This window comes from Capsicum annuum, chromosome 4 (genome assembly GCF_002878395.1).
Source record: "Capsicum annuum cultivar UCD-10X-F1 chromosome 4, UCD10Xv1.1, whole genome shotgun sequence".
NCBI lineage: Eukaryota > Viridiplantae > Streptophyta > Magnoliopsida > Solanales > Solanaceae > Capsicum > Capsicum annuum.
Genome location: NC_061114.1, coordinates 60,183,451 through 60,209,947, shown reverse-complemented (window position 1 = coordinate 60,209,947; position 26,497 = coordinate 60,183,451). Strand labels below are relative to the sequence as shown.

The 26,497-nt window shown below is 34.1% G+C and overlaps 1 long non-coding RNA gene across 1 annotated transcript; it reads right to left on the bottom strand.

The window, feature by feature from the left end:
- Nucleotides 1-2,111: 2,111 nt before the first annotated feature.
- On the bottom strand, nt 2,112-25,992 carry LOC107869730. Its single transcript, XR_001673924.1, has 3 exons — nt 25,810-25,992; nt 25,648-25,731; nt 2,112-2,164 (listed from the first exon to the last, which is right to left on the bottom strand). It is a non-coding gene; the product is annotated as an uncharacterized LOC107869730 (long non-coding RNA).
- Nucleotides 25,993-26,497: the final 505 nt, after the last annotated feature.

Here is a 26,497-nt window from a genome sequence, read left to right as displayed (position 1 = left end):
TGGTTTATTTGGAAATTGAAAATAAATGATTTTGTTTCTACAGTCAACTGAGGCAAAGCATGAATAAAACCAATCCATGCCAATAATAACATCAAAATCTGTCATCTCTACTTCTATTAAGTCTGCTGAAGTGAATTCCTGAGATATCATAACCGGACAGTTCCTGTATACACTTTTGGCTATAATAAATTGACCCACTGGGGTAGAGACTGAGAATAGTTCTGTTAAGATTTATGGATTGACTTTAAAGTCGACTGTTATTTAAGGAGTTACAAAAGACAGAGAAGCTCCTAAATCTAATAAGGCATAAACGTGTAAATAAAAGATCTGTAACGTACTAGTGACCACATTAGGGGAACTTTCGTGATCTTACCTACCCTGTTTGGGCGTTGCCTACTAGTGTCATTGGAAGCAGCACCCTGCTGATTCGAGCGACTGGACTAACCTGGGGGATGATTATACTGACCCTGGGAACCCAACTGAGGATAATCTCTGACTCTATGGCCTAGCTTGCCACATCCGAAATAAATATCACTGCCAGCTCTGCAGACACTCTGATGGTTCTTGCCACAAGTAGAAGAAAAAGGATTTGTTTAAGTACTGTTGACACTTCTCTGAGACTTAGAGCCTAGTGCCCTATCTTTGTTACTATTTCTAAACTTAAGGACTGGAGCACTGACTGAGGACGGGGCTGGAACTGAAGACTTTGGATGAAATTAGGAATAGTTACCGCCCCCTGACTTGGGCTGATAGAAATTGAAGCTACCTATTCCAGCTCTCTTGTTATGCCTCTCTCTCTCTCTATTCTTAGCTTCATCTATCTATTGAGCATGGACTATGATCCTAGATATGTCCATCTCTTTAATTAACATTGTTGTTCTACACTCCTTAACCACATTATCTGACACCTCAGATATGAACTTGCTTATTCTGGACCTACTGTCTGCCACTACATGTGGAGCATACGCAGCTAACTGAGTAAACTTGAGGTAATACTCCTTCACACTTATACTGCCCTACCGGACATTTATGAACTCCAATACTTTGGCTTCTCTTAATTCTAAGAGAAAGAATTTATCTAGGAAGGTAGTAGCAAACTCTTCCCACACTAAGGGCTCTGCATATGTTCCCCTATCTACCTCCCACTGCTTAAACCACATACGAGCCATATCTTATAGTTGATAAGTGGCTAACTCATAACTCTTACTAGAAGTCACTCCCGTGATGTCTTTGGCTTTTTAAACCTGATTAAGAAACTCTTATAGATCCTCTTCTGACTTAGATCCTGGGAATAGGGGAGGATTCATTTAGGTGAAGTCCCGAATCCTAGCTACAAAAGTATTGGCCACTTTGTTAGCCGGAATAGAAACTGGTCATTCATTTTGAGCTGCTAATGAATTAGCTAGAGTAGTAAATGCATCTTTGAATTCTGTATGGGAAACATGTTCGTCCAGGGGATCTACCTGAACGGACTGGGGTGCTGACTGATTTTTGGTTCTTTTTTTTGTTAGTCTTTTTGGGAGGCATGTTCTGTAAATAAAAGGAAAAAATGGATTAGACTGAAAGTTTAACTTGAGATCATGCTCACTCGTACGACATGAATACTGAAAGAAGGGAAACTATTCCTAAAACATCTCATAGCCTCTTGTCCATAAGTGTGATACGCTACACACCCATGCACAAGACTCTATACGATGTGGATTTCAGACTTCCTAGGACTCTGTTGAACCTTAGGCTCTGATACCTAGTTTGTAATGCCCCGAGTTTGTACCCTGGATGCTACACGGTGCTAACTACCCCAAAGGACCACAAGCTAACCCATGACTGATATCTGCTGTGAGCACTAAATAATATACTAAAATAAATGCAGAAAAATAGGCTGAAATACCATAAGGTTCAAAATATCTGAATAAGTGTATTAACTGAAATATAAATCTATAAAACTAGATACTATCTAAAACTAGTCTGAAAAGCCTCTACTGAACTGTTTGAAAGTGGAGTTGATGGGACAATCCCCCAACTAACTCCATCTACTAAAATACTGAATTTACTAAAATAATAAAATAAAAGAATATCCTCGATAGATGAGGACTCATAACTAAATCTGATATGTTGGCTGAATCTAAATTTTTCTATGCGCGGTCGGGAACCTGAGCATCTGAACCTATGAAATGAGACATCATAGCGTAAGAGAAAGTATGTGTCAATACGTGAAATGTACTGGTATACTAAATGAGTTAAGTTGAATGCATGGATTCAGATGCATGAACAATAACTGACTGAATAATATAGAGTAACTAAATATGAGAGTACATGAATAACTAAAACTGTTGTAAATATTGAGTATTCAATTTGTGCATATATATATATATATATATATATATATATATATATATACTATCTCTAAGATTTTCTAAAGCTAAGTACTGAGTTCTGATACTGAGTAATTGATAATATAAATTATTGATATCTAAGTTACTGATACTGATTGACTGTATCTGACAGTCCTGATTCTGTAGAACTGAACTGAGTTCTATTCTGAAGATTGGGACTAAAACTGTGGGAGGTAATCATCTAACCCACATGCCCTAAATAAGATAAGATAACTGAGTTGGGGTCCAATCTGTAACCCCAATTGAAAGGGTGTCAATACCATGCCATAGGTAAGGACAACTGAAGATATACCCTCATCTGGCAGGTACTCTAAAGATAATGGTGGAACCCTCAACTGGTAGGTTAAAATACCTCATCAACCCTCGACTGGCAGGTCTGATGTCTCAACCTATGCTGGTTATGTAGTTCTGAAATACAAGGATTGCTTCTAAGGATCGCACCCTGTACTGACAGGTGAGACCCTATCCTTGGGTTCACTCGGTGCTGGATCCTACTCTCAACTGAAAAACACTAAACTAATTATACTAAACTGAACTACACTGATACTGAGATTATTGATTTTTTTTGAGTTCTATAACTGACTGAGTTCTACTGAGTTTTGTAACTGACTGAGAGTAGTACTGATCGTGACATAACTGAGACTATTCTGTAACTGACACTGGCTCTAGATAAACAGCTAAATTATCAGATATTAAATACCCCCAGGACTCAATAACTTGAAAAGTAAAGCATAGCGTAATCTTGAATAACATAACATTGCTCACTTGTTCATAATTCATCCATAGAGGCATTTTATCAAACACTTATAAGGCATCTACTTATACGTGAATGGGGAATACATGCTATCATATTATAATGCCACTATTTCATTCACCTAGGCATTTTATCAAAAACATTGGGAGCACGCTTTAGTTATACAATAATCAACACATATAGTTATCATGGTTACATCAATCAACTTGCAAATTGAATGTTTTATCATGAAGATCATGTAATTCAACACATATAATGATTAATTGCATGAAAGCTTGTAATTTAATCGTGGACTAAGACCCAACAATAACATGAACATGAATTCAATTCAATTCAAACATAAAAGTTCATAATTCAACAATCTTGTAGTTTGAAAATGGATTTGTGGACTCTATGGGTGAAAGAAACACATAGATGAGCACCTAACATACCTTGAAATATTTGTTCGTGAAGGTTTTTGGAGAAATTCTTGAGATTGACCTGTATTTCTTAGAGCTAGGGTTTATTTTCTTGAGAGAGAATGATTTTAATTTAGGGGAAAAATTGATTAAGAATGACCTTTAAAATGTTTTTAGGGATTAAATCTCATACCTGGATGTGTTAAAATTATGGGAATAGACCAATTTAACCTTGGAAGAAGCTTTTGATTTCCGTTGAAATTTTTTGAAATAGGTACCTGGCACGACGCAAAGGAATCACGGTGCCTTCTTTATTCTAAAATTCACCCTTGGCGCGATGTGCTATTATTGCAATGGGACACTGGAAAAGGATAATTGGGATTTTGGTTGGTGGCGCAACGCGGTGGTATCGCGGAGCTTCACTAGAAATTGCCAAATGTGAACTGCGTCCTTGGCGCGATGTGCCAATATCGCGATACCTCACTGGAAACTAAAAATTTTCATTATGGCATACTCCGCGATGCGCTACTGGTCTGAATGACGATGTTTAACGACTGAAATTTAAAATAGCTATAACTTCCTACCCGATTATCGAATTTAGGTAAATTTTATATAGTTGGAAACCTAATTCAATCTCCTACGTAATGGCAGGCTCTAAACTGAAAAATACTTCGTATTTGAAAATTTTATATTAGATAACTCATGGACTAAGAGTTAATTCAGGCTAGGGAAATACGGAGTATTACATAGAAGTTGATGATAATATAAGAGAAGATAATGAATAAAGCAGCAACAACAATGAACAACCAAAATTGTGAAGAGAGAGAGAAAACAACAACGGATGAGAAGAGATAGAAATACGCCTTTTCCCCTCTGTTTCTTGTTATATTAACTAACATTGGATCAAAGTATAAATTTAAAAACTTGTGGGTTATTTTCAAACTTTTTCAACTTTCTTAATCCATAATAAAGTAATTGTCACCTCCACTCAATTATTAAGACTTGAGTCACCTACACCTCATTTTCAAACTTTTTTTTCATTTTTAGCTAAATGCCCCCAGTTACTCTACATTAGTAGTATACAATAAATTTTAGCTCGTGATAAAAAATAATTATTAGTTATAATTTAATCACAATAATAAATTTGTGGCTTAATTATTTCGTCCTGAAAAATAATTAACTATTATTAAGTCAACTATTGTCATGAATTTTAGTACTCCAACAAAAAATATTTATAACTTCAATAATTTATTTTAAATAACCTTTTTATGGATAAAAGGTCTCTATTGCTACAACAAGTTTCAGCACGTGTCAAATAATAAATATTCACTACAAAATTTTACGATAGCAAAAAAAAAAAAACTATAGCTATATCATTTAACTATTGCAACAATCTTTACTAACAAGAAATGAAAAAAAATCCCCAAAATTATATTTAAATAATTTATAATGGCTAAAAGATTATTATTACTGCATAAGTTTTAACTCTTGGTAAAAATTAATAACTAACTACAAATTTTTTAATGCAAAAAATATGTAACTATATCATTTAACTATTGCCATAATTTTTATCACTTGAAGCAAAAAAATATAAAATATTTAGCTACAATATCTTGTTTCAAATAGTTATTATGGCAAAAAAAGGCCACTATTGCTACAATAATTTTTATCGTACTTATGATCATCTACCAAATTTTATTGTAGCAATAAAGTTGTAGCTATTTAAGTAATTATTACCACAATTGATAGTAATTGTAGTAAAAATAAAAAATTATCTTTGTCAGTTTAATTTTCGTTGCTAAGAAATTTTACAAATATGTAAATAGATATGGAATTGAAATTTTAATGGGTATTATTAGGTAATAGTAGATAGCCACGATTTTAAAATTTATAGCTTAGATTTCATAACAATAGATACATTATGTTGTAGTGTCTTTCTCTCTCTATATATATAAAGAGGGTGGGGGGGGGAGGGGGGGTCAGAGAAATCATTTAAGTATTTTGTGCTACATATACTGTAAGTGAAAACACTGTTCAGACATGCTAGAGGTTGTGAAATCGATCTCATGAGCTACATATGAATCTTCTACACTTAATATGCTGTGAATTCAAAAATATATTCAGCATGTTTTCATAAATAGGATGTCAAAAATTTCATGTAATTTTGTATCGCGTATGCAAATATCTAATGTAGGGACAAAAGGTTATAAATTCATAAAAATAGTTATATATATATATAGATATATAGAGAGAGATACAATTTATATTAAGATTCATAAATATTTTTTTCATTATTTATCTTTATTATTAGGTAGTTAGAAGAAAAAAAAATGATATTTGATATTTTAAAAGAAACTGAACAAGTAAATATTAAGAAAGAAAAAAAAAACGAAAAAGAAAAACATTAAAGACAAATAATTTAAAATTTGTCAACAATATGCAGGAAAAGAAGTAGGTTTTATTGAATGCCTCCCCCTCCCCCCCCTGCCCCATTTTCTTCAATGAAAAATAAAATATAAAAAAAAATTGAAAAGGGAATTAAATCACCTCTCAATTCTGTGGCCTTGAACATTAAGAATTTTATTTTCCCACGTCGTTTATCATGATTACGGAAAATCAAGCTGTAGGAAGTTTGAGATATGCTCAATATTAGGAATATTCCATATTCCTATTTTGAAAATCCTCATCTTCAATATTGTTTTCTTATATGGTGCACAGCCATATCTCCCTCTTAATGTATATTAATAGTTTTCTTAAGTGTGGATATTTTCTTTACTAATCCTTTATTTGTTTTCATGCCAGTGTCCTCTTCCATGTATAAATTAGAGACATTTGTACATCAGTAGAGAATGAAAAGTTTTACAAGATAAATCTTTCATAGTATCAAGAGCCACAATCACAAGGTAGTACTTCAAAAAGAATGACTTACTTTGACTTGGCACAAATTTTAAGAAAATAAAGAAGTTTTTTTAATCTTGTGGCCTTAAATCAAAGTTGTATCAAATGTACCAAAATATTCTTTAATCTTGTGGTCCTAAACATGCCATGAGGAAAGTTGAAATTAAAGGATTGTCAAAAAGGGAAAGGGGTCATTCTTTTTAAATAGACTAAAAAGAAAAGTATGTCATTCTTTTCTTAAACGGAGGGAGTAATTTTTTTTTGCATTCAAATGATCTTTATTTTTTCTTTTTGGGGGGCTTGTCATGGCAAACACCACCACCAGTGCCTCCCTTCCCATTACTACTGAATCAATTGTTTCCACTATTCCGTCATTACAAATCAATAATAGCTTCACCATTCCATCATTAACAACATCCTAAGCCTACCCAAATTTAGTGTTTCCTCCCGTGCAACCCATTGTTAAGACAACCTACTCTATTTCTATAATTACATCACAAATACCAAATACATCCACAATAACTACACATTCCTTTTCACTTTCTTCTTCATCTAATCTCACTCAAGAGCCACAACTTTTATCAATAAATGCATCAGCTTTAGCCCCTATCAAACTTACACCATCAAAGTATCAATTTTGGTACACCTTAGTGGTGCTCACTATTGATAGGATATGGCTTCACAATCTATGTTGTTAATCCCTCTATGATGCAACAAATAGCCTCTAAATTTTGGAATAGATAGAATCAATTGATCCGTAGTGCCTTAGTCGCGTCTTTATCCTCTCAAATAGTTCTGTTGGTTCTTTCATCGGACACCTCTTATGATGTGTGGACCACCATGCATAACACTTATGTAAGCCCTTCTAGTGTAAGACTCTTAGGACTAAAGAAATGTCTTGCTCAAGTCAGGAAAGGTGCACAATCCATGTCATCATATCTTCAAAATATCAAGCAATTGGTTACTAGACTTAATTCTGCTGGAGCGGCTTTTAGCATAGATTATATAACTCTTCACATGATCCATGTTTTGCATCTAAATATCAAGGAATCTCTAATTCTCTCCGTATTTGTGATTCACTTATCACTTTTGATGAACTTCATGAGAAATTATGCGACTATGAGGCATATTTCCTTCGCAGAGTACTACCTCTTCAATGCCAATTACAACCAACTTTATTACCCAGAGTAACTCAAACAACTCTCGCAACAACAAAAATAATTGGAAGTCCACCTCTTAGAACCAAAATATTTTCAATAACCACAATAATCAGAGTAACAACTATCAAAACAACAACAATCAGAACAATAAAAAAGGTACTTGCGTGATATGTCAATACTTTGACAAACCTGGACATATTGTTAAGCAATGCTAAAAATTCCAGGAAATTTTCCATGGTTCACTCCATCTATGGGATCTTCTGGAAATTCAAATTCAACAAGCGACTCCAAACCACACGCCAACTGATGTTGGTGTTATTTATGCATCTAGCATCACTACTCTATCCTTTTTAGCCTTATTTTGAGGATGATTCATATGCTATATGGGTTGATAATTATATAAATGTGTATCAAAGTGATAAATCATGTGTTTACAATGTTTAAAGTGAATTCCAAACAAGTTTGTACCTAAAAGATTCATGTAGAAGTTCAACCCAAAAAACTAGCGTTACTAGCTTGAGCTAGGCGCCTGTCTAGTTGATTCCGTTGGATTCTATTGTGTTTAATGTGTTTCAAATGATTTTAATGTAATTATGAATGGAATAAATTTTTGGTAGCAAGAAAATTTCAATTTATTGAGTGTACAACGGGAGCAATAAGTGAAAGATCAATGCAAACTAGCCTAGTTTAGCTCTTGTTTTGATTCATCGTTATGAGTAGTGTGTTGTGTTTGTATCTTAATTCGTGTGGTGTGAGTTTGTAGGATGCTTTGGTGATGTTAATAAGGCTGGAAACCCATGGGAACAACACCTCAAGACAAGGTACTAAGAGGGGAGACTCAACACTTAACCAAAATTCGGAGAGCAACTTTCAGAGGCTCAGGGCGATATTGAGGCGCCGCCCCACCTGGAGCAGGGCTATGGGTAGGGAGAAACCTTGACTGGAGAGGTGCTCTATCCATGGCTTATCCTCACCTAGAGAAGGGCTATAGCCAGGGCGACGCCCCACCTATTCCCGAGCTCAATAACTGACGGTTTCCAACTCCAATACGGACTTGGCTTACTCCTATACAATAAATACATGTTATATCACGTTTTTTCATATCTTTGGAGATTAAGGCGATGCTTCAAATTCTTCATTAGATTTTTATTATTTTTACATAGTTCATACGTGTTTTTAGTCGTTAATTACCACCTTGTGATTATGATTATGACTGCATGGCTAAACACTTTTTTCCGGGGTTTAAGCCAAGAACATGAGTATTATTAGTTTGAATTAAGTTCATTTGATTTTTTATCATTATTAGCTGTTTGTTTATTCTTGTTATAACTATTTTAAGGATTCGTGACACTTGAAATAAATCTATTGTCAACCTTGTAAACTCGGAGAGGAAATAGGAAGATAGAACATGGGAATAAACAAAGTTTGGGTTTTTATTCTTTTATGAAATAAAGAATTGAGCTTAGCACCTAGGACAGGGATTTACTTAGGAGACGAACTTGATTCAAACATAGGATGATAGCTTAAAGAACTTAAGTGGACTATTACATCCCCGCTCAAGAACGTAGTTGTAAGGTTCAACTTAGGTAAAGGTTAGAGGTTGGGAAACCATAATCATGTTACTAACCCTACGAATCAACAACTAAGATAAGCAAGTTAACGAATAAATTTCAATACATAGTATGATTGTTCAAAGTTCTTTAACCCTGGGTTTTCTCTTATTGATTGTTTCAAGATATTTATTTACGTATTGTTTACTTTTCTACAATTTACAACTTCCAAACTCTCTTTATGTTTATGCTCAAATCAACTGAATCTAAATTGTGAACTAAAATAGAATTGTTGTTGAATCAAGTCTTTGTGGGATCAATACTTGGCTTTTAAAAGGCCACTTTACTACTTGATAAGACCACGTACACTTGCGTGTGGGCGCTGTCACCAACTATCTCTGATTTTTCATTGGATCTGTTGATTGGTTGGTTGGTTTGGGCGCATCTCATCATGTTACTAGTGACCTTCAAAATCTATTACTGAACTCTGATTATGATGGTACTGATGTAATGATTGGTGATGATAATTCTTTGAGTATGACATACAATGGTGTTATCAGAATGATGTTTTTGTTAAATTCTCACCCTCTTCATTTGCTGCGAGGAACTATCGCATAGTGGCATTACTGGTAGCAGGGTAACTTAAAGATGGAGCTTATAAGTGGCCTATCAAATCCAAGTCCTTGGCATCTACCACTTTATCACACTCAGCATATTCTGTTCATCTCTTATTAGTCTCAACTTGTCATTGTCGTCTTCATCATCCACCTACTCCTATTTTATGTTGAGTATTTAGTTACTTAGACATTCCTGGCAAGTCTATTTCCTATATTTTTTTTGTAATTCGTGCAAGTGTAATAAAATTCATAAAACTCCATTTTAAGTTTCCCCAATAAAATTTTCTTCTCCATTAAAGATGATATATTATGATGTGGGGGGTCTTGCTCCAATCCCATATATCGATGGTTTTCATTACTGTCTCATTTTTGTTGATCACTTTACAAAGTATGTTTGGTTATTCCCCATGAAAAAGAAATCAGAAGTTTCCCAAATTTCTCCAAAATTCAAGCTCATGGTTGAATTTTTTTCAATAGAACCATTGTTTTCTTTTACTAAGATAACAAAGGTGAGTTTATTCATCTATAAGAATTCTTTACTTTCAATGGGATTTCTCATTTCTTAAATCCTCCTCACATACCTGAACATAATGGTACTTCTGAACATCGCCATCGATGCATTATGGAAACAAGTATTACCCTTCTTCATGTTGTCAAACTTCCTTTATATTTTTGGTTCTTTGCCTTCAAAACCATTATTTGTCTTATCAGTCAGATTCTGACTTCTTTTCTACATAATGAGTCTCCATATTTTCATATATTTGGTAGTACTCCAAATTATCGAAAGTTCTGAGTCTTTGATTTTCTATGTTAAAGTTGGTTATGTCCTTATTCTAAAAATAAATTAGAGCCTCGTTTGACACCTTGTATCTTTGTTGGATACTCTACATATCAAAGTGACTACGAGTTCTTTGATCTCTCCACATCTAAGATACTAATCTCTCAACATGTCAACTTTGTAGAGCATGAGATTTCTTTATCTACTCTAGCTTTTACAACTTCTTGCCCTACAGAAGAAACACTTTTGATATGGGCTCCTCATTTTGTTGTACCTATTGTTTCCTATTCTTCAACAAAACCAACCCCTTTAATGGTCACTCACTTTATTGATTAACTTTCTCCTTGCTGCTTGACGTCGCCTTGCGATGGTCATTCATCAAATGAATTAATGGGAATCTCATCAAGACATGGGTCCTCACCTAGTTTTACAAATTCAAGAACCATTAGTTTACCTCTAGTATTCTCTACTCTCTCAGCTGTTAGTATCCAAAATACTATTAGTGCACCTCCCATCGTATCTATTCCATCACATGATACTATCCAAACTGTAAGTTAATTGCAAACCGCATCTTCAAATGCTTCTTCAAGTAATCAAAGTACCATTATCACAAGCCAAGTTACTAAATCTCAACCTCTTTCACCTTCTTTCTCCATCTCATACATCTACTTCTTCCCACAAACCTGAACAAAAAATATTAACCAAACTCTTAAAGACCCAGACTGTAAATCTGTTATAAATGAGAAAAATACTGCCTTGAAACAAAAAGGGACATGGACACTTGTTCCAAGATCTGAATTGCAAAATTTAATTTGATTGCTGATATGCCCAAATTACAACTCTCCTAAAAGAGTGTAAGCGGCCGTTGACAAATATATAACCCAACTAGGTTGGGGTCAAATCCCACAGGAAATATGGTGTTAACTAGGTCTTATGATTATTAATTAACTGTTAATCAAAAGTTTTTGGAAATAAAGGGGGTTTTTATTGTTAACAAATATTGTTTAGAGTTTACTCAGTGTATGAGCTAGTGATGAGTTTGTAAAGTTGAAAATCAATGAGAGATAGTAAACCAGGATTATGATCACCAAGGGTTTTAATAATAAGGGTTGTGGGTCATCTCAAAGCCATATTTAACAAATCCAATTACAAGGCTAATTGTGCAAAAATGTCTATCTAATTGTTTCTCAACCCTAAAAGATGGTACACTTTAATTCTTTCAAACTTAGAGAAAATTTGATTAATCAATTAAATCCTCCAGAGCTTGATATTGTTAAGGCATCAACCATAAAATCAAAGGTTAACTTCTATGTTTTCCATGTAACTCTTCTCTTTTACTAACTCCAACTCTTCTACTCAAACAAGTGGTGTCTATAGGAACATCCTTCAAGTTTGCAACTAAGAAGAATAATTAAATTGAAGAGAATGTTATGCAATTGGATCAATCTGAAGGATTTGATTATTCTCACAACCATAACAATGAATCACACCAAGGCTCCCATAACCCTAGTTATGGGAGTTTTAGCCACACATAGTTAAAGAAAGGAATTTCATTGTATGTTTCATAAATAATTTAGAAAAACATACAAAGATACAAGAGTTGTTCCAAATCTTCAATTGATATAGAATAAAATGAAATCCCAAAGTATAAACTTGTTTCTCAAAGAATTCTACGTTATAATTTTGTTTCCAGTAGACAAAACTTCCTAATCTAATCCTAAGCTGAGTATTTATAGGCTCTCGAAAAGTGGGAATTCAAAATTAAAATAAAAGCTGATGCATCATCAGTTGACAGCCAAAGTGATGGTCCATCGCAAGCCTGACGGCCTGCCACTTTGTCCATTGCTGGAACTCTGATTTCCTTACTTTCTGTTTAAAGTTTATAGGCACATCAACATTTTTTCACAAGATTGACGACCTATCACCACATCCATCCCTTGAACCCTGGACTCTGTTGTTTCTATTTATGGCCGACGATCTTAGTGACGGTCCATCGGAAGACTGACGGCCCATCACATGATCCATCACTGGGACCATGTATTGACTTCCATTGTGTTTAAGCCTGACAGCCACAATGGCGGACCGTCTATAGAGTGACGGTCCATCAATAATCCTTTCACATGTAATCAGTTATTTTTTTTCCAAGTTATTCCATTTATTGATTCATTTCCCCTAGAAGAAGTAAACCCAACATTAAATACCTCAATAGTTGGTTAAAAATAAAAAATTATCCCTTGTAAAAGGTGTAAAATATTTCGTCAAATGTCGGAACATCAAAACCCTTAACTTAAAGATAATTGTTTGTCCTCAAAAAACTCAACACCATATCACGTGTACAACCAAAACAATGACTGGTACTTAGCTATTGAACTACATATTAAGCAACCACTTAACTGGCACCTTACTCATGAAATCTCAACACATAAGAATCCATATTTGGCATTACTATATAATTCAAAATATGCATACTCATAGACACAAGATCTCAAAGAATTGGTAATAACAAACACAGTTTCATTTGCCCTCACATTCAAAGAAATCCCCCACACTTGCTCATTTAACTTGTGGAATAACAACTAGGACTCTCACTCCGACAAGAAAAGTTTCAAACAAAGAACATACACCCATAAGCTTTCCCTTATCATCTTTACAACCTATGGTTGATTAGCAAGGATCAATCAAGATTTTTTACATCTTGTATGAGGGTTTGGTGACAGGTAGGGAATGTTTCTAGGATGGTGACTTCAGGTAATATTTCACCCTCCTTGTCTTTAATGCTACTCACCATGACTACTTCTTTTCATTTTCTTTCCCAATCTGTACTATTTCTCCTATAGTCTCAAAACACCTTTTTCATATAAGTCTACATTAGCCACCCTCAACTTATGTTGATGCTATTAGTTTAGGTATATATTATCTAAATAGATCAGGGACAGATGAGACTCATTTACATAATTCAAACTACTTGCTTTAAATTATTTACTTCCTAACAGTAGCCACCCTCAACTTACGTATTTTTCCTGAGTTGAGGTACACAATGTCCAAGGAGGGACCAGGGACAAAATCATATGTCAATAATCAAAAGAAAGTGACTAAGAATTGTAGGGAAAAGAATAAAAACAAAGGCTCAAAGGAAAAATTACATCTTTTTGGTAGGGCTTTTAAGGCTAAGTGGACTAACATTTAAAGGAGTCCTGCTATCCTATCCTATTTAATCAACCACAATACTACACAAATGAACTGGGCAAGTTCTAGCTGCACACACAATGTAAGAACCGTATCAAATCTTTACACATACTAGCAATGAACTAATACTCATACTATAGACTCTTGGTCTTGCACCACATGATTATGCTTACTCTAATTCAACACTTCTAATTCTATTTACAGATCCACAATTATTGATCACCACACAGTATGTATAATAAGTAATACAAATTACCATTTTCATAAATCTCAGTCCACAGCTTTCTACCAAATCACTATTATCCACGCATATGAAAGGTATTTACACATTAAATATTAAATAAAAGAACAACATATTTATAATCACAAAATTTCACAAAATAAAAATAAACATAAAAATAAACATCCTAGACATGCCGTTTCTACTAGATAGCACATGAGGCAACAAAAACCTCAGTGGTGACCTATTCCACATAACAAGTACCCCCCCCCCCCCCCACTAAATAAAAATGTTTCCTTAATGCATCATAAATTAAGTATAAGGGAACAAAATACTTAAAAATTATTTAGCCCTAGGAATTTGTTAAGTTAGGCATCGAGTCAGGCGAGGCTACTTTATCCTCGGATACAGCAGCAACAACCCCCTCAGTGACTAGTGTGCTCAACGCAGCTTCCTCCTAGGTGACAGGAATCAGAATAGGTATCGGCTCTGACATATGCCACTTTTTTGGGTTGAAATAGTGGACTCCCCAGCTGCTTTATTAGCGGCTTTCTTCCTTCTCTTATCTTCATCACTCTTTGATATTTTTAATGCTTTTCACAGATTTCTTTGCTCCAATGTTTTATATCTATGGATTTTCTTCTTCTCCGATCTTGTATCACCACTTTAATCAATCTTCTTACCTTTATCCTTACGTGGCCTACCCATGAGATCTGCAATACCTTTTTATACATCACTCACCACCAATGCGATATCAAATTCACTTGGTGATGGTTGCTTCTTCAATTCAGCAATATCAGCCTGTGCTTGCTTGAATTCAGCTATGAACTTTACAAAATCTAGAATGGATAGATTTCTCAGCCTTTTGTTCACTCGCTCCTCTATATTATCCATTCTAGCATAAAAGTTTTCATATGGTTTAACAACTTCAACTATAATTTTGTCCATAAAAGGCTTGAATTCTTTTGCCCAAGTACACAGTTGTCGCTCAAATATTTTTTAAGATTTCACCAAATTGCAAAATTCTCCTGAGTCAACCTGTACTCCGAGTATCTCAAAGATATAGAAAAAGTGTCTGATATCTCTCCCACTAGAGGTACAGACTCTAAACTTGAAGAAGTACCTAGTGGGACATAAGTAACTGTAGGCAATGACATACCTGAAGACACCTCTGAAGTCTCTGGAGTTGGTGCAGTCTGTGCCTCATATGCTAGTCGTTTATGGACCTGCATCTCAAACTTGTAATCATTTTTTATTTGTTTAATATCTTGTCTTCTAAATGCCTAAACTTTATTATCCACTCCTCGAATTATAGGAACATTCACTTGCATACATAATTTTGTGATCAGGCACAGCAATGCTAATGCACTTGCCGTCTTAAGTGCATGATTAAACATCTCATATGGAATTATGTGTCCAAAGTCAATCTTAAACCCCTCAATCATACTAGCCACCAATACTGATCTTTGATTATCTAGGTTAGCATCTCCTCTGGTAGGCATCATCCATAATATAACTATGACCCACCAAAATTTTGCCCTAAAATATAGGGATGATTTGCAATTCATTATTTGCCCTGAAGCCATGATGGATTACCATCATCTGTGAGAACCCGAGCCAATAAAGTCCTTTGGCTAGATGTTGTAGTCATATGATGCTCCAACTCTGGTGTGATGGATGGTGCTAGATAGTTTGGACCAAATAACATCATGTTGATTGTGTAGTCAGAAATATCAACTATCACCTCTGTCATAGGAACCTGTGTTCTATTCCTTATATCTATAAGTCAGGTGCCTTTGGGACAGTCCTTATCTAACAGTCCCAAGTAATTAGCAAAGAATTACCATACCAAGTTTTGATAATATGACCCTTGGGCTTGCTAAAGACTTCTAGCTCATATTCATTAAACCTCCTTTCAAAATTTAGGTACTCATGAAGATCACAAGTGACTATTTGATACTCTTCTGCAATGGGTCACTTCATAGGCCTGTTCTGAGTGGGATGGATCCAATCATAGAAGTGCTTCTTTACACCCTCAACATTCTACTAGATTGATTCATGTATTTTTTGGTCTTTGCTTCTGATAGCATCTCCTTCCTCAGGTTCTAACACATTAGTTGGGTTAGGATTCTTTTTCGAATTTCGCGCATAGTGGGAAAGGAAGGGGGAGAGCTCAGATAAATAATTCAAGTATTTTGTGTTATGTATAATATAAGTAAAAACAATATTCAGACATGTTTTTATAGGTTGAGAAATCAATCTCATGAGTTACATAAGAATATTCTACACTTTGTACGCTGTAAATTTAAAAATACATTCAACGTGTTTTCATAAATAGGATATAAAATATTCTATGTAATTTTGTATCTCGTGTGCAAGTATCACATTCAGGGACAAAAGGTTATAAATTCATAAAAATAGTTTAAATTATACATCTATTCTAGGAGAAAAGTTAATTCACAAGCATTGCACTATGCTTCATGTCAAGTCATTAATCGATATAAAATATATAAAAGAAAAATAATTTATTGAAAAATAGAAATTATCTTTAAAGACCAAAGATAAGTAGCTTTATACATCTATGCATGCGTGAAGTATCAATATCTTGATTGTCTCCTACGATGTGAACTATCACATAACGGATAATAACAAAAATAATAGATAGTATGTAACGACTTGATTTTTGTGAGTTGTGTATTTTTATGTGATTTAACTATTTTACCCCTCTCTATGGTTGCTACATGATATTTTTAAGGTGTGAAAATGATAGTCACAATTTCAATGCATTTCAGTGTGATTTGCGTGAGTTTGTAATTTTTGGAAGTTAAAAAGGCTTTATAGTTGACTTCATCAATATTTTTTATTCTGTCCATCGAATGAAAAAATGGACTGTGCAGCAGATTGGAATGTTGGTTTTAGATTGGTATAATGGTTGGTATGATTTTATAGTTTTTATATCTCATTTTTTATCTTTGGTTCAAAAAATGATAATATTGAGTTTCGGGGATCATTTCTATGAAAACAACCTCTTTTAAAAAATTGGATTCCGCCATCGAGTCTGAAGCATCAAATTTAATAGGGTAGCATAGTTCTTTTAAGTTCTCAGGATTACGAACGAAGCTCGAGGGGTCGGTGGAGACTTAGAATTTTTTCAAGTTTTCAACTGGTACAGCATCAACTGATGTAGTCGCTTAACTGATCCTACGATCGCTTAAGCGACAGTTGTTGGTCACTTCAGAGACCAACTCATATGTCCCCTGCCACTTACATGATGACCTGGTCGCTTAAGAAAAGCAATCATTTAGTCGCTTAAGCGATCACAGTTGGGCATCTATATAAAAACCAATTTTCTCAATTTTCCATCATTTTCAAGACTTTGAGTTTCAAGTGTTACAGGCTTTGGACAATTTCTTCCATATTCAAGCTTGCCTAAGCTCCAAATCCCTATTTCAATTATTTTACTTTGATTTTTGTCATCTAAATCTTGTTAAAACACGATTTCAAAGGTTAAATTTGGGTATTTTAGCTTGAAAGGTCTAAAATAATTTTTTCAACTTTAAACCTCGTTTTAAATCCAATTTTACTTGGGTTTTCTTCTATTCCTTCGTTGAATCATGGGTAATGTATTTATGAACAGAAGCTTTAATTTTACCCTTCTTTTTCAAATGTCCATTTCGGGGGTTCATTTTGACCCCCACTCAAAAATAGGTATGGGTATCGTTGGGTTTTTTTTAATGTATAGATTCTATATTTGTATGTTTTAATTGGTTTCAATGTTGTTCGGGAAGGAAAGACTCTATGTTGAGGACTTTTTGGATTGAGTTTTCTATATTCGAGGTAGATTATGGTTTAACTTTCTTTAGACTGGGTTGGATAGTTAATACTGATATAAAATTATGTTATGGACATGGGTATTAATCATAAAATTGGTGTTATTCCTGTTGTGTGCCTGTGTGGGGGCTTATGATGTTTTTATTGATGGTTTGAGACATTATTTGCTACGTATGACTTTGTAGGGTCTTATATGATGTTGTTGGCCAGATATTTATATATTTGATTGTTTTATTCTTGGCAGAAATTGCCTAGGTTGGAATTTATGTGGTATTAATGACATAGTATTGCATATCTTACTCTACTAGTACAGTGACTATATAGGATCATGAATGGTTGGCTTATTGGGTGAATTTTTGGTTCACATGCTTGTGTATTGGTTGATTTTTGAAATTTTGATTCTAATTAGGATGTGAGCATTAAATCTTCATATCAGAGGAGTTATGGATATTAAATTAGTATTCATATTGGTTATTGGATTGTATATGGGTTGTGTAATCCCCTATGGGTCCTACCTCAGGAGAAATTCTTGGTAAGTGTATATGGAGTTTGTGTGACAACCTCAAATTTATCACATCATCATTTGCATTGCATTTCATACTTTATGCACCCTCTGTGTTGTACTTTCATTTTTTATTTAATATCTATCTTTTGGTGTTTCTTTTCTATACTTATACTTGATATATGTGCTGATATTTAGAACTGCTAGTGAAGACGGTGTGGTCTACCATTTGGGACATTTTCTGATTGCAAGTGACGTTCCCATAGTGTGTATTTTATATATTTTATTTTCTATTTTTCTCAGTCGGCCTATGATACCTGCTGAGTACAAGTGGACCGTACTCATCCCTACTGTGCCTCTTTGGTACAGATTCAGATACCAGTGTGCCACATGGTAATTGATTTTCAGATGGTGATTGGATACTTTCAAGGTAGTGATCACTCTATGGTTCTAGAGTCGATCCTCTACCCATCTTATCTAGTTTATGTCTTAGTCAGAGATAGACTTATGTTCCTTTAGGAATTACTAGTTGTATTTTCAGGCTTCGAGTTGTATGTAGATTGTTCTTATACTGTGACACTAGGTTTTGGGGTGATTTATGGTATTATTTCTATATATCTTTCCACTATTATTGTATATGTGTGGTTCAACTTTGTTCTAGAAGTCTTGTCCTGGGATTTTGGTGTTGTTTCTCTTTCCATATCAATTTGAGTGATTGGCTTACTTGTCAAGGCTGGCCGCGATAAATACCATCATGACTCTTAGATTTTAGGATGTGACAGAGTAATAGATCAGAAACTATAACAAAATAATATGGTTAAATCTAACATTTGCTTAAAAATTCCTCAAAGTACGACCAAATATTAGAATAATATGATTAAACCCAACCTTTTGTGATTATAGACGACACCTTCAAAGCTCATCGAAAAAGTAGTAATAAGAATATCTAAGCCACTAAACAAAAAAATATAACATAACAATACGGTTAAATCTAACCTTTACATGAGAATTTCTCAAAGTTTGACCGAGCAGTCATCTATTACATATATTAAGCAAATAGTTTCTAACAATAGACACGATAAATCAATAGTTAACTTGCCTCAAATTTACAGGCAAATTTATCTCTTTAATCATAGATACTATCAAGATTTCATTGGTAAGAAAATTTTATACTTAAACTTGTTTTGTCCCTAAGTAAAGTTTTGGAAGAAAAATCTAAACCTAAATAATGAAAGATATCTATCATTATTTTATTACTTTAAGGAATCCTAGGGATGATGAATGTTAGGGTTTGCCTTGTTGAGGTCTCTAAACCATAATAACGGCGCATGCAAAACTTTCTATTTTTAACTAGTTTTCTGATCATTATGGCAACAACATCTGGTGGGAATACCCCATCGGATAAGTTACAGCAGCAGAATACAGTGGGAGATAGTCCAAAAAAGTCATCAGGTCCAAAATATGCTAATTTATTAAAAAGTAAATCTCATATTCATGAAAATACTAAGGTTATGTTTAAACTTGTTATTATGATGCATGGTGAACCCTCAGTTACTTGGAAATCATCTGAAATTAAAAAGTTAATTATTCAAGAGAATTTCCAATATGCAATCATTGACAAATTATCGTATGGCGGACCGGATGTCAATAAACTAAGAAAAGTAATCCCTATGTAATGTGGGATTAAGGGTGATTGTTCGATTGGTATCCTTGACACAAGGCACATACTGATTCGACTAAATCAGCTGGAGGATTATGTCCAAATGCTTTCAACAAGTGCTTATTATATTATGGATAAGGATATGTCGTGGCAAATGAGAACCCTTAAATGGGATCTATGGTTTGAACCGGAGGTAGAAACAACAATAGGAGTAGCATGGATCTCCTTCCCAGATCTACCGCCAAAGTTTTTTGCAAAAGAAGCAATATTTTCTATTGCCTCAGCAGTAGGAAAGCCTTTGATGGTAATATGGATACTAAAAATCATAGAAGGTCAAGTTGTGCACGTGTAAATGTGGAGGTGGATTCGGTAGCTAAACTACCACATAGAGTGAAGATTAATGAAGAGGATAAAGTAAGTGGAGAGATTAAATCTAAATAGATCTAAATTCAGTATGATCACAAACCAAAGTATTGCAAAGAATGTTGTTTATAGGCCATAATGAGGAATCTTGTTGGATTCTTCACCCAGAATTATTGGAGCAAGCACAAAGTCAAAAGCCATAAGAGGACAAAGTCAAGGAGGGAAAGAAGGAGCATAAAACTAAAAGGCAGCAAGCTAGAATGGAGAACAACAAAAACCAATGAATGTTGAGAAGGAACAAGTATAGGAAAGATCAATATGGTCATATTTATGGAGAAGTAACAGAGAACAAAGTTGAAATTGAAACATCAAATACATTTGATGTTTTAAATCAAGAAAGGGTAGAGGATAATCATCCCAATATCATAGAAGAGAAGGAAATCACTAAACATTTTAGTTCAAAAGAATCCACAATCACAGAAGCAGGTATGGGTGGTAATGAAAGCAATAAGGAACATCAACAAGGTGATACAGAAGAAGAAAGAGAAGAACAAACTCAGGATAAGCAAAAGGAACAAGCACATTCAAATGTGGATATTGTAACTCTAAATGAATAAAGGGAATTGATATTGAGAGAGAAAGATGCTACAGACAATGCTTAATAAATTATGGAGGATGTTGTACCTTAGGCAATTGAGGTAGGAGATATGATGGATATTATAAATAGCAAAAAAGAGGATTTGGACACAGAAGATTTAGTGGATAATATTACAGATGCAGCAGCAGGTAGAGATTTATCACCAAAATAGATTAAGACGTTAAAAACTAAGCATGGTAAACAAGCCAAGAGGAATAAACCTATAGCAACAAATCCAAACAAAACAAGGAGTTTTACATCAAAATTAGCTTCAAACTGAATGCTTTAATTTGGAACATCAGGTCTGTGAACACACAGAAGGCATTTACTAGGCTGATTACAATTCATAAAAGATATCATTTTGCTTTCATAGGTCTTATGGAACCATTTCAGGAAGGTCTATATATAGATGAGTATAAAAAAATAGCTTGGAATGCAACATGCAATAGTTAATATGTCAAGCAAGAATTGGGCATTTCTGGAATCTTCTGTAGAATATATTGTACTATTGATGAGGAACAACAGCTTACTCTTAGAGTGGAAAATCAGAATGTGAAAATAATGGTGATTATTACTTTAGTTTACACAAAATGCACTCAAAGTGAAAGAATCTAGTTGTGGGATTCTTTGGGTTCTTTGAATGATTCTACAAATGAAGCATGGTTGGTAGAAGAGGACTTTAATGTATTAAGAAATGTAAAGGAGAAATCAAGAAGCTTACCAGTAAATTTTGAGTAGACTCAAGATTTTAATCATTGTATTAGTACTTGTAATTTATATGAGATTCATTTCAAGGGCAGTATTCACTTGGTGGAGTGGAAGAACTGATGGGGATTGTATTTTCAAAAGGTTAGATAGGGTTTTGTCTAATAATAAGTAACTGGAAATTTTTCATGTTATGGAGGTGGAGAATCTAGTGAGAAATGGATTTGATCATGCATCTATGATGTAAAGTGTAATACTCAGCAGGTTCATCTGGTTAAACCTTTTAAGTTTCTGAGCTTTTGGCTAAAAGAAGGTGTTTCTTTAGAGGTAAGAACACAGAATTAGAAGGTAGAAATTGAAGGAAATCCTTTTATTATCTTTTATCAGAAACTTAAGAGGACTAAAATTGCTCTAACACGGTGGAGTAAGCAATTCTTTGGAAACATTTTCCAAGAGATTGCTACTTTGGAAGAAGTGGTCAAAGTTAGGGAGAAACAGTTTGAACAGGCACCTACAACTGATAATAGAGCTAATTTGTTCAAGGCACAAGCTGAATTGGCATTAAAATTGAAAATGGAGGAGGAATTCTGGAGGAGGAATTTGAGTGGTTCAAGGATGGGGAAAGGAATGCAAAAATTTTCCATACAGTAGTGAGAGGAAGAAGGGCAAGGCTAGGCATAAGGAAAATTTAGAATGATGAAGGAGTGTGGTTAGAGAATCAAGAAGATATATCTGAAGCTGCTATTAGATTCTATCAAAATTAATTTCTGAAACAAGAGGATGCAGAAGACTTTACAATGTTGGAGGTGTTACCAAAAGTGGTAGTTAAAACACAAAATGTAGAACTACAGAGGATTCCAACAATTGAAGAAAAAAGAGAAACAATCATGGGAATGAATAGAGATAGGACCTAATGGGATGACATGGACTTTCTTTTAGGATGCTTGGGATATCATTGCTACATACCTTCATTAAATGGTAATAGCCTTTTTTCTGTGTATATGAACTTCCAGGATTCATTACTCACCCCAATTTGGTATTATTACCAAAGAATATAGTGGTAAATACTTTTTCAAATTTAAGGCTTATTTCTCTTAGCAATTTTGTGAATAAAATATTCTCAAGAATTATTCATGAAAGATTTAAGTGTCTGTTACATAATATAGTGTATGAAGAATAAGCAGAATTTGTACAAGGAAGAAGTATTGCTGAGAATATACTGGTAGTGCAGGAGATAGTATCAAAAATTAGAAAAAAGGGAAAAAGCTCCTAATATGGTCATGAATTTGACATGATGAAGGAATGTGATAGAGTGGAGTGGCTTTTTCTGACTAAAGTGTTAAAGAGGATTGGATTTTATGAGCAAATCATTGATATGATATTCAGGTTGTTGTCTAATAATTGGTATTTTGTGTTATTAAATAGACAACCTAAGGGGTTCTTTCAATCATCAAGAGGGGTGAAGCAAGGGAATCCTTTATCTCCTACATTATTCATCATTGCAGCAGAGGTGTTATCCATAGGAATAAAGAAGTTATTGTTAAGAAAGGAATTCAAGATATTTGGTATGCCTAGGGGTAGTCCAAGGCTTAATCATCTTTATTTTGTAGATGATATGATCACTCTTTGTAAAGTTGAATTGGGAACTATACAATTAGTGACCTCAACTTTAGAAAGATATGAAAGGGTGTCAGGTCAGAAAATTAATAAGGATAAGAGTCCATTGTATCTACACAGTAATGCATCCAATGGAGATGTGGTTATGCCAAAAATAGCTACAGGAATATTGAGGCATGATTTTCCTTTTACTTATCTTGGTTGTCCAATTTTTTACAAGAGGAAGAAGAAGCTCTATTATCAGCTCCTTATTAACAGAATCAACAATAAATTGCAGTCATGGAAAGGTAAGCTTATATCATTTGGAGGAAGGGTTGTGTTAATTAAAAATGTTCTTCAAAGTATCCCAATTCATTATTTGTCAGTTATGAATCCTCCTAAAAATGTCCTGTCTGTTATTCAGAAATATTTTGCTAGATTTCTCTGAAGTAATACTGTAGAAAGGAAGGATAGACATTGGATATCTTGGACTAATATGTGTTTTCCAGAAGAAGAGGGTGGAATAGGTTTTAGGTTGATTCAGGATATTTTCTCAGCTCTTTTATGTAAATTATGGTGGAATATCAGAACTAAAACTTCAGTATAGAGCACATTCATGTTAAACAAATATTGCAGAAAACTCTATCCAAATGAAGTCATATGAAAGGTAGGGGTGGATCTCAGGTATGGAAGAAAATGTTGCAAGTAAAAGATCTCATTGATCATCTTATTGTATGAAAAGTGAAGAAAGAAAATGCTCATATTTGGTTTGATAATTGGAGTGGATTAGGGATTTCTTTTCAATGATGGAAAATAGTAAAGAATGGGATGGGAAATACCAAAGAGTTAAGGATTTGGAGCATAATGGACAGTGGAATGTGGAAGTATTAAAGGAACTTTTTTAGGACGAAATGGTAGATCATATCTTGGAGAAGGTATCTTCACCACAACAAACTATTCAGGAAGGCATGCCAATGTGGTCTTTGGAAACTAGAGGGAAGTTTAGTGTCAAATCAGCATGGAATTATGTCAGGCGTAGAGAAGACACTAATGAATTTTACAAACAGTTATGGATAAAAGGTTTACCTTTTAAGATGAACTTTTTTATGTGGATAATGTGGAGAGGAAAGGTCTCAGTGGATGCTACTATTAGAAGATGGGGTATGGAGGGACATTCCAAATATTAGTGTTGTCAGAATTCCGCACAAGAGATTGTGTCTCATGTGTTGTTAAGGTCGGATTATTCTAACAAGAATGGTCCTATTTCTCTTCTTTTGTAGGTATAAACATTCAAGGATTGAGCCTGAGGAACATTATATATGCTTAGTGGAATACATAGGTTAAACCAAGGAAGGGAATATATTTCAGAACCATTCCAGGGATGATTATGTGGGAGTTGTGGAGAAGAAGAAATGCTTTGTAACATAAAGGAAAAGGAATATTAGTGCACAAGCTGATTTTTAATGTCACCAGACACTTGAGAATGCTATTGAAGGTTAGAAAACCAAAATTAGAATTCTCATGTGAATGGCCTCTAATTTTAAAGCAGCTTGGTCAATTGAAGCCTAAAGTTAAAGCAATTCCAGTAGTATGGGAACCACCTAACAATGGTTCGGTCAAGTATGATACTGATGGGGTTTCTAAAGGTAGTTCAAGGAGGTATTATTGGGCCTTTTTCTTAAGGAATGCTTAAGGAGATTTACTACATGCAGAAAGAACTTCAATAAAGGGTACTAATAGCATGGAATCAGAGGCCATAGCTATTCTACAGGCAGCAAAACACTGTAATCCAACACAGCAAAATCATACAAACTGATTCATTGTTGATGTAGAAGTTGTTAATAAGGGAATGGGAAATACCACGGAATCTAGAAGACATAATCAAACAGATATGGCAGTTACTAGATACTAAACAGATTCACATAGTGCAAATATACAGAGAAGGTAATCAACTAGCAGACTACTTGGCAAATTTAGCATTAAAAGAAGAGTCGTTTACATATACAACTTTTCAGCAGCTACCAAGCAGGGATACGAAGATCATAAATAGTGATAAATACCAAGGTTCATACCTAAGGCTAGCAGTAGCAAAATGACAGACAGACTAGAAGGCTACAGCAAAGTTATGCACATACATCATATTTACAATTTTATAGGGCACACAAAAGTAGGAAAGCTACTTAGCCTAATTACACTAACCAATAATAAAAGGACTCTTAGTAGATTAGGGAGTCCAGAGATCAAATTTGCATTTAGAGCAGCTGAGAATGTTGATACCATCAGGTTAACAGTGGATCCGAGCTTCATATAATCTCTCTCCCTTCTTCAATTGTACAAAGAAGAGTGTTTTACATACATAACAGAAAGACGAAGAAAACACAAAGGGAAAGGGTACTTACCAAGTTTGAATACCAACCTCAGTGGACTAGACCCGTCGGTTTAGCACTAATATCCATCTCATACATCATCACTGGAGATCACAACTAACGAAGAAATGGAGATTGTATTAACAGGTAAGCTCAAGTTCAGAATAAATACAAACAAGGAGAAGTTGAACTTACTCTTGCAAGCTGGAAAAGAAGCTGAAGCTGAGAACCAATGGCAAGGTGTTTATGATCCAAAGAAGAAACATGGTGAATTGAGCATGAAAGAGGCCATAGAAAAGGAGGCGGAAGGCAACAAAGAGAAGGAGCTGATGATCCCTTTTTAGAAACCCTACTCAATTTATATTTGTTTTTATTTCCTTTTTTTGGCCCGAATTTGTCTATCGGATTGGGCCTTTTTGTGTTATTTTGTTGGACAGTGTATAAGGATATCAACCCATTCAATACAAAATAATTTTGATTATCAATAAAAGTACAAATTTAATGAAAAAAAAACTTTAAGTAATCCTAATTGTAAAGTGATTCAAAGCCAAACAAACTCAATTTTAATTATTTTTTTAAAAAACGGTTTTTTTAAGAATTACTTTAGGATAGTTTTGGGTATTTTTTGGGGAACTTTATGGAATAATTTTTTTTTACTCAAAATTTTAAAATAACATATTTTGATTTTTGTGGAACTCCAGGGAAGTTGTGATTTTTTGTGATTTATAAGGAAAAATTTTCAAAATATATTTTTCTTTAACCATATATTTTAGGACTCTTTATCTTTATATGTTAATATAATATATAATAATTGGAGGAAATAAGTTAAAAAATAATTTTTTTTATTACGAAAAGTTTTAGTCAAGAGCAAAAAGTTCAAATC